The following is a 16000-nucleotide window of genomic DNA, read 5'->3' on the forward strand; positions in this document are numbered from 1 at the left end:
TAGTTTGCAGTCCCACCAGCAGTATATGAGTGGGACTATGTCTCCACAACACCAACATTTATTGTTTTGGACATTTTTGATAAAGGCCATTCTCACTGGAGATAAGTGATATCTCATTGTGGTTTTGATTTATATTTCCCTGATGATTAGAGATGTTGAGTATTTTGTCATATGTTTGTTAGCCATTAGTTCATCTTCTTTTGAAAAGTTTCTGTTCATGTCCTTTGCCTAATTTTGATAGGGTTGTTTGATTTTTTCTTGCTGATTTTCCTGAGTTCTATATAGATTATAGTCATCAGCCCTTTATTGGATGTGTAACATGCAAATATTTTCTCCCATTCTGTAGGTTGTCTGTTTGATCTTGTGATAGTTTCCTTGGCTGTGCAGAAACTTTTTAATTTGATCAGGTCCCATTTATTTATTTTTGCTGTTGCTGTGGTTGTCTTTGGGGTCTTCTTCATAAATTCTTTGCCTAGGCTGATATTTATAAGAGTTTTTCTGACCTCTTCTTCTAGAATTCTTATGGTTTCATATCTTAGGTTTAAGTCTGTTATCCAACATGAATTAATTTTCAGAGTAGTGAAAGGTGTGGATCCTCTTTCAGACTTCTACATGTGCCTATCCAATTTTCCCAGCAATATTTATTGAACAGGGATTCTATTCCCTAGTGTATGTTTTTGTCTGTTTTGTCAAAGATCAAATGGCAATATGATGATGATTTTATATCTGGGTTCTCTATTCTGATCCATTGGTCTCTGTTCTTCTGCCAGTACCACGCTGTTTTGGTTATCTGTAGTCTTGTAGTATAGCTTGAAGTCTAGTACAGCGATGCCTCTGCATTTGTTCTTATTACATGAGGTTGCACTGGCTATTCGGGGTCTTTTCTAGTTCTACATGAAGCACAGAGTTATTTTTTTCTAGATTTGCAAAAAAATGAACTTGGTATTTTAATGGGGATTGCATTGAATCTGTAAATCACTTTGGGTAGTTTAGATATATTAATAATATTTATTCTGTCAATCCAGGAGCATATGTTTTTCCATTTGTTTACATCCTCTACGATTTTCTTCCTCAGTGTTTCATAGTTCTCCCTGTAGCCGTCTTTCACCTCCATGGTTAAATATATTCCTAGGTATTTTTTTTATTGTTGTTGCTATTGTGAAAGGTATTGCATCTTTGATTTGATTCTCACCTTGACTGTTTTTGGCATATAGGAATGCTACTCATTCTTGTACATTGATATTATAGCCTGAGAGTTTGCTGAATTCATTTATCAATTCCAGGAGTCTCTTGGCAGAATCTTTGGGTTTTTGTAGATATAAGATCATATCATCAGTAAAGAGCAATAGTTTAAACTCTTCTGTTCCTATTTGGATACCCTTGATTTCCTTCTCTTGCCTGATTGCTCTGGGTAGGACTTCCAGAACTATGTTGAACAGATGTGGTCACAGTGGGCAACCTTGTCTGGTTATAGTTCCTGTTCAATACAATATTGACTGTGTGTTTGTTGAATATGGGTTTTATAATATTGAGATATGTTCCATCTATGCCTATTTTCTTAAGAGATCTTATCATAGAAGGGTGCTAAATTTTGACAAATACTTTTTCTGCATCTATTGAGAGGATCATATGCTCTTTGTTTTTTCTTCTATTTATGTGGTGAATTACATTTATAGATTTATGTATGTTGAACCATCCTTGTATCTCTGGGATGAAGCCCACTTGATTGTGGTGGACTTTTTTTTTTTTTTTTGATGTGCCATGAACTCAGTTTGCTGGGCTTTTATTGAGAATTTTTGCATACGTATTCATAAGGAATATTGATCTGTAGTTTTCTTCTGTGTTGTATCCTTTCCTGGCCTTGGTATCAGAGTGATATTGGCTTCATAAATTGAGTTGGGGAGGATTCCTTCCTTCTCTATGTTATGAAATAATTTCTGCAGTATAGGTACCGGTTCTGATAAAATTCGCCTGTGAAACCATCTGGTGCAGGACTTATTTTGTTAGGAGATTTTCTATAGTTGCTTCAATTTCGTTACTTGATATTGGTCTGTCCAGGAGTTCTGTTCCTTCCTGATTGAGCCTAGGGACGGTTGTATGTTTCCAAGAATTTGTCCGTTTCCTCAACATTTTTCAAGTTTATGTGCATAGATATTTTTATAGTTTTCAGAGATGATATTTTGCATTTCCATGATTTCAGTTGTATCCCCTTTTTTTGTTTCTGATTGAGCTTATTAGGGTCCTTTCTTTTCTGTTTCTAATTAATCTAGAGAGAGGACTGTTGATTTTGTTTATCTTTTCAAAGAATGAAATTTTTGTTTCATTAATCTTCTGTATAGTTTTTTGGTAGTGATTTCATTTAGTTCTGCTCTGAACTTATTTATTTCTTCTCTTCTACTGAGTTTGGACTTGGTTTGCTCTTCCTTTTTCATTCCTTGAGATGATTCATTAGATTGTTGATTTGTAATGTCCCTGGAGTCACACAGATCACCTGGTCCTGCTAGACCCCTGCGGCTCCTGTGGTATGGGCTAGAATTGGGAAATGTCTGTGTGGGAATGAGCAGGATGAAACCTAAGGAGTTTCATCCTCCCTGGGGGAGGACAAAGGCACACAGTGGTGGAGAAGCAACATGGTTCCTGCCAAACTTGCTTGGGTCTTTTGGGGGAAGTTCCCTTTGGGGACTGGGATCCCAGTGCCCTGTCCACATGCAGTTCCTACCTCACTGGTGGCAATACCCTCTGGGCTTGTGTGGGGAGAAAATCTCTCCAGCAGCTTGGGATCCAACCATCAGAGATGTGGGAGAGAGAGAAACAAACTGCTCCACTTACCATTCTAGCTGGACTCTAATACTCTCAGGAGTTGATCTTCCCTAGTACCCTCCTCCTTGTTTTGCACTGCAACTTCTTCTTGTGGGGCCTCCTGAAGGCTTTGGCACCCTTCCTGCAGACCCACATCTGATCTATATTTACTTTTTAGTGTCTTTATAAGAAGAGAAAGAGACTATAGTTCTTGCTCTCTCTCTCCACCAAGTGAAGGCACAATGAGAAGACAGCCATCTGCAAACCAGGAAGAGGGCTCTCACTAGACACCAAATCTTGGCTTTTCCAGTCTTCAGAATTGTGAGAAATAAATTTCTGTTGTTTAAGCCATAAGTCTGAGGTATCTTATTATAGAACCCTGAACTTTCGAAGACAGTGGTGGTGGTAGCCCAGCATTGTGAATATACTGATGGAACTGAATTTTACACTTGAAAATGATTAAAATGTTTTTTAAAAATATATGGATATCAAGTTTTTTTTAAAAAAAGCTACATTAGGTATATAAAGGGTCATCACATAATAATAAAAGCTCATTTTACATAGAAGATATCATTTGCATGAAGTTAATAAAATAACCTTAAAATATAAAGGAAAAAATAAATACAAGTACAATATAATTGATATATCTACCTACATGCCATGAATTTTAATTTACCTTTATTGATAGGTCCAGCAGGAAAAAAATATATAGATATAGAAAAGTTTTAATAATGTTGATCTAATAGCATTCTACATACCAAACTATAGACTATGCATTCTTCTAATGCACATTTATAATATTTACAAAAATTGATCATATGTATATTGGGCCATAAGGCAAGCCTCAACCATGCTAACTGGAGTCCTAAGAAAAGAATAATAAATTGAAGACAAGATTGGAAAGAAAGAAACAATGCCTAAGAATCTAATATGAGTAATATGAGTATCTGAGTATAATACGAGGACATACAGCATGTTGGCAGAATATTAGATTCCCATGCAATAATCAATGCATTTTTATAGAGCATCAACAAAGAGAAAATATAATTTTTAAATGTTATTTGTAATAGCAATAAAACTATAGTACACTAGGGGAAATCTAACAAAAGATGTGCAAGATAAATTAATATTTTAAAACTTTATCCAAATAATTTAAGACTTAAATTAACGGAGTGATATTTTATATGTAGATACAGCTAATGTTATAAAAATATCGAATGTCCCCAGATTAATCTATAGTTTTAATGCTATTTCAGTTAAAATTCAAACAGAGTTTTTATGTAGAGTTTTGAAATTATGTTTTAATATTTGCACAGAAGAGAAAAGAGAAAAGATTAGCTAAGATACTCAAAAAGGAGAAAAATAAGAGATGGTTTATCCTATGTCTACAGCCATACCACCCTGAATATGCCTGATCTCATTTGATCTCAAAAGCTAAGCAGGCTCGGGCCTGGTTAGTACTTGGATGAGAGAGATGATTTATCCTACTAAGTATTAAGAATTATGATAAAGCTACAGTAATTAACATGGATAGACACACATGGATAGACAGACTGACCAATATGACATTTTCAGGCATAGAAGGAGCTGATAAAGACAGAGGAGGCGTGGCTGGGCAAATGAAAGACTATTTAATAACTGCAGCTAGAAAAACAATGTCAATCTATATTAAAAAATTTAACTGGCCCCTTACTCTCACCATACTAAAACCAATTGCTAGTGATTTAAAGATTTATATGTGAAATATTAAACTAAAATATTTTGAAGAAAGTATAGGCTAGATCCCTCTGAAACTAGGGCAAAAAAGACTTTCTTAAGTAATGCATAAAAAGCATTAACCACAAATGAAAAGATTAATTAATAAGTTTGATTTAACAACTACTGTGCCTCAAAAGACAATTAATAAACAAGTCAGAAGCTCTGGGAAGATATTTGCAAAATATGTAGCCAACAAAGGATTATTTTCTTGAATATTAAAACAAAAGCAACAGCTTACAACTCATTCATATAATTATCATATAGAAAACTGGGCAAAAGATATGAACAGAAGTTTCACATAAGAGAAAACACTTTGTCGAGCAAAATTATGAAAAGAAGCTTGATCTCATTAATAGGGGAAATGAAAATTGAGATGCAACGAGATAGCCACCATTTTATACCCATTCAGTTGACAGAAACTAAGAATGACAATACAATAATTACAGAAGCTATGAAAACTCTTATTCATTGTTAATATAGTATTTATTACTCCTTTTCATTTAAACCCTTATAAGTATCTCATCTGTTTCTCACCAGGGCACTGACTAATATACACATTCTTGCTTATGTCTGAGTTCTTAGGCTCATGACTGTTGGATACAAATCTTAAAATCTAAAAAATAATAAATATGGTTATTATCAATATAACATGTCAATTAAGAAATTCATGAATTGTATTTGGATTCTAGCTTCAATGGTATTAATGATAGTCTTTTATCGACATTACTCTCATTTATAAATGAAAATTTCTATAGTACTTGAATTCTTGCTCTTGTATGAAATAGTCTTCTGAAATTTTCCTATTCTTTAAATTTGCTGGTAGCTCTCCTGAATATCAGCTATAATAAAAACACAGTTTACATATATTAGAATATTTATTGTGTTTTACAATTCAAAAAAGTGCTTTTGAATATATTTGATTCTTACAGTAAGCCTGAACAGTGAATGAATGGGACAGTTAATTGGAGGGACTATTTAAATAAACAGACACTAAGCCTTTAAAAGGTTATGTCACCTACACAGGTCCACACAACTAGCTAGTTGCATAGTTTGTACTTGACTTCTAACTCCTTGTCCACTCTTTCTTTTACATCATTTTACCTCTAAAGATAATATTAAGCTTGTAAGTCTGTAAAATATTTCACCACTTTCAAATACTTTTCATGTCACATCATCTGTTTTGATTCTCACATTCATCCTTGAGTTTCTTTAGCATATTTCTTCCTTGTTGTAACATACAAAAGCATAATTTAAACCAAACATAGTATTAGCTATCAATATAAAAGATGTTTCTGTCAGAAAAATATTGTATAATCAAATCAAAATAATGATAAAATAATCTTGCTTTTTCAAAAACTCCATAGTTGTATTTACTGATTTGTCTAAGAAATAAGTAAAAATAATTATTTTGAAAGCTATTTAATGGGTTTGGTTTTTGAAAGAACAAAAGGATGAATGAAAAATGAATGAATGAGTGGTTATAATGTCCAAACAGCTTCTGATTTTCTGGACTTTGTGAAAATAGAAAGGAATCTGTTGCTCCCTGCTAGAAATCCAAAAGACAAAGGAAATCTTTCCAGATGTTTTTCTCTAATTGTGCTATCACATATAATGAGTATTATTCAAGTAAATAAAGTAGTAATATTAAACAGTATGATTTATTTTCATTCTTATTTGTAAATAATCTTGCTTAAAATTTTTTCTCTGTCCCCCTAATATCCACGTGACCTGTGATCTTGCCAGTGAATGGTAGTCTGGTTATAGGCTAACTACATCTTACATCCCATTAAACCCACCTGCTCACACTTGGCAGGGTTTGGCCCAAGTTGCTGTTCATTACAGGGTCTGGCACAGAGAAAGGGTGGGTGGAAGAAGCAATGAAACCAGTGCCTGAAAAGTGAAACTGAGGTTTAGGTTTTATATGGGATTTTATTTGGTGAGTGGTTACTCTGCTTTTCATTATACCAGATAACAGGTTGCTGGCAACATATTTAAGAGATACGGGGAAGTTTTAAGGGGCTGAAAATGAAATCAAAGCTTGATGAAATAAAGTCTAATCTGTGCCCCACATTCATACGTGTGCCAGGAAATGAACACACTGGTGCTTTAATTGTAATCAGGCTATTCCCTTAAAGGCAGCAACAATATCCATTTTGCTCCACATGGAGAATCTAGGAAACAATGCCATTAAGAATTTATATGCCATCTTATGCTCCACTTTCTTCATAATATTACATCACTTCTACAGGCATTTTCTGCCCCATTTACCAAACTGGCTCTAGTCAATGAAGTTTTGCATTATATGCCCCCAGGGAAGAAAATAATGCAAGAGTTTTACTGTCCATGTTAATGCCATTTAATACATTACTCAAACACATACTTAAAACCAACAGTTCTGATTACAGAACTTTGGTTTAAAGTGGCTTCCAAACTGACTTCTTAACTGGCAACTTCTCAACAACCCATGTCTTCTCAACTTCTATTTGGAGGATTGGAGGGGCAAGAAAATGCAGTTAAAGATGTTGCAAATGCTCTGGGTTGCTTTTTATGTTATAACTTCATTCTCTAAAAAGGAAGAGAAAGAATAGTATCCAGCCTGTTTGTTTTGCTTTCCTTCTTAAAATGTTTTGTTTAAATATTGCTTGAACTAGAATTAATCCTTGCCTACCTATTGGGAGGCTAACGTCTTTGAAAAATGGTTTAACATTGTAAAAATGATATAGTCCAAAAGTTAGAGTTTGAAGTAGGAGTGAAGAGTGAGGTAGAACAGCATTCCATCTCTTTTTTTGGAGGACTTGGATTTCACTCCACTCCTTTTGAGTAGGAGAAAACAGATCTGTCTTTTCTCTGTTTGGATAAGGAGGGGAGAGGGTTTAAAGAAGAGAAACATTTTCAGTACCAGCTGTTCCTTAACTCAAGCCCTGCATAAATTTATTCTTTCCTGAGCTGGAGATATTAGGACAAAACGCCTAAAGAGAATGGAAAATAGAAAGTGAATCAATGGAGCCAACTTTATTATTCTGAGTTACAAATTTTTCAGAGGAGAACAAAAAGACTAAAGGATAAATTAACCATTGTTCAATCCAGAACCAGCGATAAGAACATTGGTATCTTACAAAATCTCTGGGCTATGCTCTCTTGAGAGAGCTTTCAAGACATCCCTCTGTGATAAACCCAGTGCCCAATTCTTTTTACAAAGGTTATCAACATTTTTTAGCAAATATAATCAGATAGGTGAATCAAATAATGTCATTTCATGACTAAGCAACCTGCTTCCTTATTTTTAAATAAACGTAGTTTTAATATTTAGAATTAATTAGCCTTAATATCAGGACCTTATTATCAAAACTTAATGCCTAGACTTAATGTTTACAGATTTTCCACCAAGTTTAAGATTTTGTTTAAGATTAAACCTATAAATATATCACTAACTAAATTTACAAAGCAAGTTTTGGATATGTGTGCTCAGGCTCAGGAAGAATTATTTAAGTATTTCAGTATAAAAGTTCAAGTAAAATTCAAATGAATAAACATGTCAAATGGAATTTTAAAACAATGTTTTAATATAGCTGAATATTTTATAAATTTTTTGGCTATTGGCAATATGTCTGTTTAGAACTAATATGTGAAATCTCTAGGCAAGCTAAAATTTAATTTTCTCTTGTCCCACTCATTCTTTTACGGCAAAATACTTACTTAGACAAACTCATTTTTTTCTGTCATATCCAGACACTTTCTTTACCAAAATTTTTCATTTCTTCCAATGATACCAAGTTTCTGGATTTGCTCAAACAAAAGTTTTATGTCTTTTTCCCTACACTCTAGTAGAGGTTCTATATTATTACTTGTATTTTTCATTCTTGCAAACCACCCTAAACTCTACCACATAAAAAGTCATGGATTTTGGAGCTCCACAGACCTAAGTAAAATCCCTATTTCTACCACTTGCTAGTATGTTGTCTTTTAAGTTTAATATCATGAGCAGTACTTTCCTCATCTAGAAAATGAAACTGTCTTATAGGGGTAGTATAAAAAATATACTGTAAAACATGGCGCTCAGCAGATGTTAGCTCTTAAACTAAGGACGTAAGGCAAAGTAGGATGAGAATGGATTTACATGCTATTCTTGCCCCCTCCAAATACAGTGTGTGTGTGCTGGGTCTGAAGACTGAGGAAGCAGCAGATGGTACACAAGAGAGCAGAGAGAGTTGTTTGAGAAAGAAGTCCTTGGCTACGACTTCACTTCCCAAGTGACTAACTTATCTGGGCAAGGGAAGCGAAGCCTGAAATGTTCAGATTGCTGTGAGGGGAAGTCAGCCCGACAGGCTGAGTTGCCTTTCTTGTCCTTGGCATTGTAACAGTGCACAGTCTTCTGTTGTTCCTGGAACCACTCAAGCGTATAATGAATGGAGTACCACTGATTGGAAACGTTCGGCCCTAGATGATATTTCCGTAAGTTGTTTTCCTTCTACAACTTGGTAATGGATTTTTCTAACTTTAACAGGATGGTTGAAGTGTCTCTTGATTTTATATACTGTTGCCCCCTCTGGATCCAACTCTGTCCAGTTATCATGTCATTTTTTTCAACATTGAAAATCAACTACTCTCCAAAATCTTAAATGTTTTTCTTGGAGGGTTACACGATCCTAAGCAAACTAACAAACTGAAGAGCCATTCTGGCTTTTCTCAAGAAATTGAATTTTTTTTTTTGAATGAGTTAAGTTTTTGAATCTATAGCTTAGGTTCACTGAATTATGCAGAGGTCAGAGTAGAGTAAGGAATATTTTGACAGCCTATGGGCAGGAGGGAAATGGAGTTCTGTTAAACCATTTTGGTGTAACAGCACCTGGTAGGCCTGATTGAAAGGTGAGGCAGAAATCCAAGTTGTTAATAGTAAGTAACAAAGCACTGTGAAGACAGAATAATTAGACTTACCTAGTTAAAAATCTCGGCTCTACTAGTAACTGAATAATTGACCTTAGACAAATTTGAGCTTCAGTTTTCCCATCCTTGTAGTGTTGTGAGAGATTAACATGTATTGAGTATCTATTATATGCTAGCCACCATTCTAAGCACATTGCCTGTAATATCTCATTTAATTTTCACAGCAATCCTATTTGGTATAAAGCAAATATTATTATTTGGATTGTATAAAGATGAAGAAACTAGACATATTGTCTAGCATATACTTAGCATTTAATACATGGGAGATTTCAATATATGCAGTTGACTCTTGAACAATGTGGGAGTTAGGGATGCCACCTCCCTGCACAGTTGAAAATCCTTGTATAACTTTTGATTTTCCAACAACATAAGTACTAATATCTTATTGTTGACTGGAAGCCTTACTGAAGACATAAACAGTTGACTAATGCATATTTTGTATGTTATACATTTTATATACTGTATTTTTACAATAGAGTAAGCTGAGAAAAAGAAAATGTTAAGAGTCACAGAGGGACAAGATGGCTGACCAGAGACACCAGCTGCCAGATCATTGCAGAAAAAAGGAAAAGTCTTAGATGAAAAACAGACAAATACACAAACATAGATCAAGTGTAATTCTGAGGGAAAAGTGCCAGAACCTACTAGAGATTCCATGGGAAGAGGGTGCAGATCAGAACAAGAAGAAAAAAGATATTATCAGAGATCAACACCCAAGAGTCTTAAAGTCCAGTGAAAAGGGCAAATGGAGTGTTTTTTTTCTCCCTCCCTCACACCTCTGGCAGTCAGCAGGCTCCTGAGCTTCTGGAGAGCCTTTCTACCCTCACGAGCCCAAAAGCTGCTGCCACCAGCGAACTGGGAACTTGAGGACAAAGCACCAGGCAGCCAGCCCCCTTGGGCACTTCCTGTCACCACAGACCTGAGCCAAGCTGGCAGGTGCCATATTGCTTCTCCACTTACCATGCACAATTTTCCTCCCCAGGGGCTTCAGGCCTCAGTTTTTGTCTTGCTCATTCCCACACAAACATTTCCCAACTCCAGCCCAGACTGCAAAAGCCACAGGGGGTGGGTGGGTCCCAGGAGATATGTGTAACCCCAGAGCCAGGACAGTCCAGGTGGGCTGCCTTCCAAAGACAGACAGAGGCAACCAGAGGGCTAGCTGTCCTCCTTCCAGACTCTTTTCCTCCCCTTCCGCTGCTCCACTCTCAGCTGCCAAAAGAGATGTTAAGCCAGGGTTTTCAGGAGCAGTTGCTTCCCCTCTGTTGGTGCATCCACCACCCTGAGTGTTCCACAGAGAGTGGGGCTCAAACCTTTCTTCTTAAAGACCTGCAGAGGACTTAGAGATTCTCAGACTGTGAGCTCCCTGCTCATCAGTCCTCCCTGGTGCTGCTCTGCCAGCTGCTCCATCAGAGCAGGGCACACTACGAAGCAGAGGGGCATCAAACCTGCTCAAGCACCCCATACACAACTTGGTACCAGCATACTTCTCCTTGACATAGTCAGGTATTGATCTTCAGGGACCCAGGGATAGGCCCACAGGCCAGATCCTATACCCCAGGACTGGATCATGTTGCTCAGGGGCACAGAGGGGAGATTTGTGAACTAATCTCAGGAGGCAAGAGAGCCCATGTGGGCAGAACTGAAAAGAGAGTGTAGTGTGAGTCCCAGCTGCAGCACACTTGTGGAGCACTCCTTCCCCCATAGAAGGCAGTGTTCTCAGCCCAGGGTGGGATCTTGGACAGGGAAGGTCCCAGCCTACAGTGCCATAGTGGTGAGCTTCTGCCTGTTGGCAGACGCTGGAGGGAGACCACAGAGCAGGAGATGGGCGAGAAGAGCGAAACCCATTCCTGACAGCCAGATTGTGAATTTCAGATGGACCCTCCTGCACAAGCAGACTTTCTGGCCATGTGGGGCCACTTCAGCCCTTCTGTGGCAGCTTTCCCCAGAATGCTGGAGCAAATCTTTGACCCCTGCCAAAACAGCTACCTTACCACCTTTTGTGGAGTCTGAGGGCAAGGTCACCCAACCCAGCCTTACCCAGACTCACTCCCCTACCTGCCTCTGCTGTGGTGGAGAATAAGGACTCACCTGGAAGTTTCAAGGCCCTGCCCACCACCTGGGACATTTGAGTGCTTCTTCTGAGGAACTAGAGCTGATCACAGGTCCCAAAAACAGCACTGTAGCTTGTTCCTTCCAGCAAGTGCCACCTACTAACAGGGAGGTCAATTTCCACAGCTCTTTACAATATTTACAGACTCAGTCATACAGGGTGTGGTTGATTCTTACCCATAAGCACCACCTACTATCTCAGAGATTAAAGTGGGCACGCCAATATAATTTACACCATTGAGAAGACCACAGGGATGGGGAAAGACAAAGGATGGAGAAAGGACTTCCATCCTCCTTCATCAATCAGAGACAATGAATCTGCCCCCACACATAGTTCACCACTAACAGACTACAAGCAACTGAGAAAATCACCACACTAAGAATATCTATAACCAATGCATCCATTCAGAACCTAGAGGACCATCAAAGCACACACAAGCAAAGCCAAAGGTTATTACCCAACATATGCTGCAGGCACACCCTTACAAAAAAACAAATCCAACAATAAGAAGTGACAGCTGCTCCAGATAAGAAGGAATCAGTGAAAGAACACTGAAAGTATGAAAAAATGAGAAAGAAAGGATACTGCCAAAGGAGAAAATCAGCTCTCTAGCAATGGATACCAACCAAAATGAAAACATTGAAATGACAGATAAAGAATTCCAAATATGGATTGTAAGGAAGCTCAATGACATCCAAGAGAAAATGGAAAAGCAACTCAAAGAAACCTGAAAAGCAATTCAAGAAATGAACAGAAAATTCACTAAAGAGATGGACATACTAAAAGAAAGAAAGAAAGAAAGAAAGAAAGAAAGAAAGAAAGAAAGAAAGAAAGAAAGAAAGAAAGAAAGAAAGAAAGAAAGAAAGAAAGAGAAAGAAAAAGAAAGAAAGAAAGAAAGAGGGAGGAAGGAAGGAAGGAAGGAAGGAAGGAAGGAAGGAAGGAAAGAAGGAAGGAAGGAAGGAAGGAAGGAAGGAAGGAAGGAAGGAAGGAAGGAAGGAAGGAAGGAAGAAAGAGAGAGAAATAGAACATCAGGAAATTAAAAATTCATTTAAGGAAATATAACACACCATGGCAATTTTGAGAATAGACTAGACCAGGCAGAATAAAGAATCTCAGAGCTTGGAGACAACTCTTTTGAATTAACACAGTCAGTCAGAAATAAAGAACAAGGAATTAAGAGCAATGAACAAAGCCTACAAGAAATATGGAATTATGTAAAATGGCCAAATATAAGAATCATAGGCATCCCTGAGGGTGAAGAAGAGCACCTATTTGATGGAATAATTGAGGAAAACTTCCCTGGTTATGCTAGAGATTTAGACACCCAAGTACAAGAATCTCAATGAACACCTGGGAGATCTATTACAAAGAGACAAACATCAAGACTACACCATGACTATGTAGTCCTCAAACTGGCCAAAGCCATCACAAAGGAGTAATTCCTGTGAGCCGTGATGCAAAAACATCAAGTAACTTACAAAGGGAAACACATCAGGCTAAGTGCAGACTTCTCAATGGAGACATTACAAGCCAGAAGAGATTGGGGCCCCATCATCAGTCTTCTTAAACAGAAAAACTGCCAGCCTAGAATTTTGTACCCTGAAAATCTAAGTTTCATATATGAAGGAGAAATAAAGACTTTTCCAGACAAGTAAACACTGAGGGAATTTGTCAAGATCAGACCTGTCCTGCCGGAAATACTCAGAACTTCATTATACATGGATTAACACAATAGACATTCACCAGTGTAAAACCACTCAAAAACTAAAGCTTAGAGCTCATATAAAACAATAGCACAAGAGGTAAAAACAAAAAAATAAGGTACTACCCAGCAGGATGAACAGAGTAGCACTGCACACATTGATTCTATCAGTCAATGTGAACAGTCTGAATGCTTCACTCACGAGACACAGGCTGGCTGAATGGATGAAATAATATAACCCAAGTATCTCCTGTCTCCAGGAAACACATCTAACAAACAAGGACTCATCCAGACTCAAGGTGAAGGGATGGAAAAAAATATGCCATCCAAATGGAAACCAAAGGAAAGCAGATGTGGCCATTCTTATCAGATAAAATTTACTTTAAATCAATAATAGTACGGAAAGACAAAGATGGTCATTATATAATGGTAAAGGGAATAATTCAACAAGAAGACATAAAAATTCTAAATATTTATGTATCTAACAGAGTAGCACAGATATTTATAAAGCAAATTCTACTAGATCTAAACTAAGAGATAAACAGCAGCATCCTAACTGCCAAGGATTTCCACACCACACTGACAGAACTGGACAGATCATCCAATAAGAAAATGAATAAACACTGGCATAAATAGGATTCTGGAACAAATGGGCTTAACAGACCTTTACAGAACATTTTATCCCCAAACAACTGAATATACATTATTCTCATCAGCACATGGAATATTCTTCAAGACTCATATCTTAGGCCAACCTGTCTCAACAAATTTTAAAAAAAATTAGAAATCATATCATATATCTTCTGAGACCACAGTGGAATGAAACTAAAAATCAACTCCAAGAGAACCACTCAATTTTACACAAAGTCATGGAAATTGAATGACCTGCTGCTAAAGGATTATTGGGTCAATAATGAAATTAAGATGAAAATCAAAAGATTCCTTCAACTGAATGACAAAGGAAACATAAGCTTTCAAAATCCATGGGATTCAGCAAAAGCAGTCCCAAGGGGGAAAATTCATAGCCTTAAAGACCTACATTAAAAAGACAGAAATATCACAAATTAAAAATCTAATAACACACCTCAAGGAACTAGAAAAGGAAGAGCAAACAAAACCAAAAGTCAGCAGAAGAAAAGAAATAACTAAGGTCAGAGTAAAAGTAAATGAAATGGAAAACAAATAAAAAATGCAAAGGATCAATGAAGCACAAAGTTGGTTTTTTGAAAAGATAAAATTGATAGATCTTTTGCTAGATTAACCAGGAATAGAAGAGAAAGGTCCTAAATATGCGCAATGAAAAATGAAAAAGGAGATAATACAACTGATACCACAGAAATACAAAATATCATCTGTGAATACTATGAAAATCTCTAAGCACATAAACTCAAAACTGTAGAAGAAATGGACAAATTCCTAGAAACACACAACCGCCCAAAATTCAATCATGAAGAAATAGAACTCCTGAAAAAACCAATAACTAGCAGTGAGATTGAAACAGCAATATAAAATCTTCAAAAAAAAAAAAAAAAAAAGTCCCAGATCAGATGGATTCACAGCTGAATTTTATCATACCTGAAGAAGAACTGGTACCCATATTGCAGAAATTATTCCATAACATCAAGAAGGAGGGGATCCTCTCCAACTCATTCTATGGAGTGAGTATCACCTTGATATCAAAGCTAGGAAAGGACCCAACAAAAAAGATAACTATAGAACAACATCCCTTGTGAATATAGATGGAAAAAATCCTCAGTAAAATACTATCAAACCAAATTCAACCACACATCAAAAAACATAATTCACCATGACCAAATGGGCTTCACCCCAGGGATGCAAGGAAGCTTCAACATATGTAAATCAGTAAATGTGATTCACCACATAAACAGAAACAAAAACAAAAACAAAGACCATATGATCATGTCAATAGATGCAGAAAAAGCATTTGATAAAATTTGTCACTCTTTAAAGATAAAAACCCTCAACATACCAGGCATAGAATGAACATGTCCCTAAATTATAAAAGCCATATATGATAAACCCACAGCCAACATCAGACTGAATGAAGGAAAGTTGAAAGCATTCCCTTAAGAACTGGAACAAGAAAAGGTTTTCCACTGTCACCACTTCTATTCAACATAGTGCTGAAAGTCCTAGCCAGAGCAATCAGGCAAGAGAAAGAAATAAATCAGGCAGAGTGACAGTTTGAACTTGCAAAAGCATAGATCAAACTATCACTTTTTGCTGATGATATAATCTCATATCTAGAAAACCCTAAAGACTCCAGCAAAAGACTCCTGGAATTGATAAATAAATTCAGCAAAGTCTCAGGTTACAAAAGCAAAGTACACAAATCAGTAGCATTTCTATACACCAATAACAGTCAAGGTGAGAATCAAATCAAACATTCAAAGAAAATAAAATATCTAGGAATATATTTAACCAAGGAGGTGAAAGATCTCTACAAAGATAACTATGAAACACTGAGGAAAGAAATTGTAGATGACACAACTAAATGGAAAAACATATTATGCTCATAGTTCAGTAGAATTAACATTGTTAAAATGTTCATACTACCCAAAGTGGTTTACAGATTCAATACAATCCCCATCAAAATATCATTGTCTTATTACACAAATCTAGAAAAATAATTCTACTCTTATCTTGGAACCAGAAAAGAACCTGAA

The sequence above is a fragment of the Lemur catta genome, chromosome 1, assembly GCF_020740605.2.
Source record: "Lemur catta isolate mLemCat1 chromosome 1, mLemCat1.pri, whole genome shotgun sequence".
Lineage (NCBI taxonomy): Eukaryota > Metazoa > Chordata > Mammalia > Primates > Lemuridae > Lemur > Lemur catta.